General features: G+C 38.9%; 1 long non-coding RNA gene across 2 annotated transcripts; it reads right to left on the bottom strand.

The window, feature by feature from the left end:
- Positions 1–407: 407 nt before the first annotated feature.
- Positions 408–1,960, bottom strand: LOC109704400. Of its 2 annotated transcripts, none has more exons than XR_002214365.1 (2): positions 1,183–1,960; positions 408–1,078 (listed from the first exon to the last, which is right to left on the bottom strand). It is a non-coding gene; the product is annotated as an uncharacterized LOC109704400 (long non-coding RNA). The 2 variants fall into 2 exon arrangements; XR_002214364.1 differs by having other exon boundaries at positions 408–978; positions 1,183–1,953.
- Between the last annotated feature and the right edge of the window lie 917 nt (positions 1,961–2,877).

Here is a 2,877-nt window from a genome sequence, read left to right as displayed (position 1 = left end):
ATGCGTTTTATCCACTGGGATACATTTAATTGTATCCCACACCCTATTTTTAAGTTTTGTTATTATTGTAATAGTCGATTTTTTTATTGTTGTTTTCCAAAAAAATTCATAGAAACGGAGATCGGAGAATATTTATATTTTGTTTGTCGAAACACGAGGGGCTAAATTTAGTGTACTGCAGAGATATGGAGGAATTTGTATCGGCGTCGTTTGGAGGGATATCCCATCACCTTGCTATTTACATTAGTGCGAATCATACTTGTGTGATTGATTCATGTTATGTTTATGAATAAAAGTACCACTACTTGAATGCAATTTGAATGTTTGGTTATAATATTCTACACTCAACGTCATGCGTGTATAAAGAAGACTATAAGTATAGACAGTATAGACAGAAAAACTCCATATACGTGGCAGGTCTGTGCACGTTCCAGACAATTTATTGTATTTCAAACTCTTTCGGTTGACTATTGTGTAATTCTGATGGTTTAAAAAACAAAATAGCCACCTTTTTCAAACAGGAAAAAAAAATTTCCAGGGTGCTCCTAGGCCCTTATCAATTTTCTTTGGAATTCAGTGATTTTAGTCAATTAACAGGGTTGTTTTCAAAGGCATAGAATAAACCCTACCGAGACCATACGGCTATCTAATGCTCTTTATAATTCGGCGATTAACTGTAACTAAACACATGGAATTTTACTGTAGATGATGTGAATGTTGACGAATTTCGAGTTGGAGAAGTATTACTCTTCGGGTGACGCAGACTGGGAGACCTCTCTCTCTTCACCTGCCGGGAGGTTGGCGACCACCATCCTCTGCCAAACAGTAAAGCTCTCGCCCCTACAGGGCGCAATTCAGATTCTACATGGCATGACCGACGGAAGCAGGTCTTCGCATCAAGTAGCAGGTGCATTTCCTCATTTGCTGCTGCTAATAAAGATCCTCGATGTGATCTTAGATCTTCAATTTTACTGGGGACTGCAAGAGACACAGCTGTATTAATATCAGAACATGCTATGCAAATAGGAAGTACTCTCCAAATTTTACTGGATGAATGAAGCTCCTTCCTCTTCAGCGGCTATCTTCCCCCCCCCCCCCAAAAAAAAAAAAAAAAAAAAATTGAAGAAAAAGCAGCTTCAGTAAGAATATACGGCTTTGGGAAATAGCATTGCACTAATATACCTCTGTAAATTAATATGTGGTGCTACACTTTGTGGTTAATAAGCTAAAGTTGAATCATTTAGCTGAAACTTCAGAAGGTAAATCATAAGCTGCTGTTTTTTTACAGTGGCATGGCAGAGCCTTAGGCCTTTATCTGAAAGGATTATTTCTTGACCAACCAGCCTGAGTCTTCTCTACACACCAAAACCAAAAGTGATGGTTACGCACCAAAATAATGGGTTGGCCTACAGCTTATCTGTTGTACTCGGAAGGAGTTCTCATGGGGAGAGCAGAAAGAGGCGGACGAAGTAGAAGATACAATGTCGGACCCACGAAGGGAATCAGCGCCAAAGGTAGAAGCCAAGAGCCCTTACGCATCCTGCAAGACAAATGCCAACAGTAATTACTTTTAGCATTTTCTACATATTAGTCCCTACAAATCTTTCAATATTGAGTTGGCCGCCACAAACTAGTAGCCATTTGGAAGGCCCATTGATCACCCTTAGTCCCTCTTGTCAAGTTCAAAGCATGTTTGTAGAAAATTTTCAGAGTATTCTCTGATTGGTGTTAGTTTCTTAATAACAAACTAACAATAGGACGGATCTACGCCTGAAGCATTTTCTAACTTACATATATGTTGTCATCAACAGCATCTTAAAAAAATCTAAAATACCCCATCTCTCATCTTTTCTCATCCTTAAGGATACTCTCCAAGGGATACAGGATAGAAGATAGGCACCACATACAAAACATAGATCCTATCAGTGATGACAAAGGAAAGATCAAAGAAACTTATTTACGTAAAAATAAAAATTTGAAGCATTCAGTTTCTCCCAAATTCATATCTGAATGAGGATATCAATATTTCTAGTGACGCCGGAACTTGGAGGGGACGTGGAGATAGGACAAATATAACACGATAAATACTCGACCCGCCGTAGAATCCACCACGTCGAACTCGAGCACACTCACCACTATGCGGAATCCACCAACACAATGGTTGAGCAACACTCTTCTCTCACAGGAAATCCACCTAAGAGATAGAAGCAAGAAGAAATCCTTATTCTCAAATAAAAGTAGAAACTTCAACTCAACTTGACTTGCCTTTTCATTATAAAATCATTACATATTTATAGGCTCTCAAATGACCCTTCATCTTCTCTACACATTAATGCATTCTTTAATTTCATAGAGAAACTAAAAGACACTTTTAGGAATACTAAAAGACACACACAAATCTAGACTATCATAACTCATTTTAAGAAAACGAAAAGACAATTATAGAAAAACGAAGAGACACTTATTTCAAAACGAACATTTATTAAGTGATTAATTGCTTCATCCATCAACTTCAGGAACGGTGTCATTCTCCCCCAGTTGAAAAGAACTTGTCCTCAAGTTCAGCATGTGGGTCGTCTTCATAATACGGTGAAAGATCTGCAACATTGAAAGTCGCTGAAACATTGTAGTCACCGGGCAACTCAATCTTATAGGCATTCTCTCCAATCCTCTTAAACACTTTGAATGGTCCATCTGCTCTCGGTTTAAGCTTGCCATGTCGGCCTTGTGGAAAGTGCTTTTTACGAAGATGCACCCACACTAGATCTCCTTCGTTGAAGGCCGCTGGTTTGCGATGTTTGTTGGCCGCCTTTTGATACTTCTCATTGTGCTTAATGATGCGAGCTCGAACTTGCTCATGCAGTTGCTTAATGTGCT

Source organism: Ananas comosus, unplaced genomic scaffold (genome assembly GCF_001540865.1).
Source record: "Ananas comosus cultivar F153 unplaced genomic scaffold, ASM154086v1, whole genome shotgun sequence".
Lineage (NCBI taxonomy): Eukaryota > Viridiplantae > Streptophyta > Magnoliopsida > Poales > Bromeliaceae > Ananas > Ananas comosus.
The sequence above is the reverse complement of the archived record's forward strand: the minus strand, read 5'-3'. Positions and strand labels throughout refer to the sequence as shown.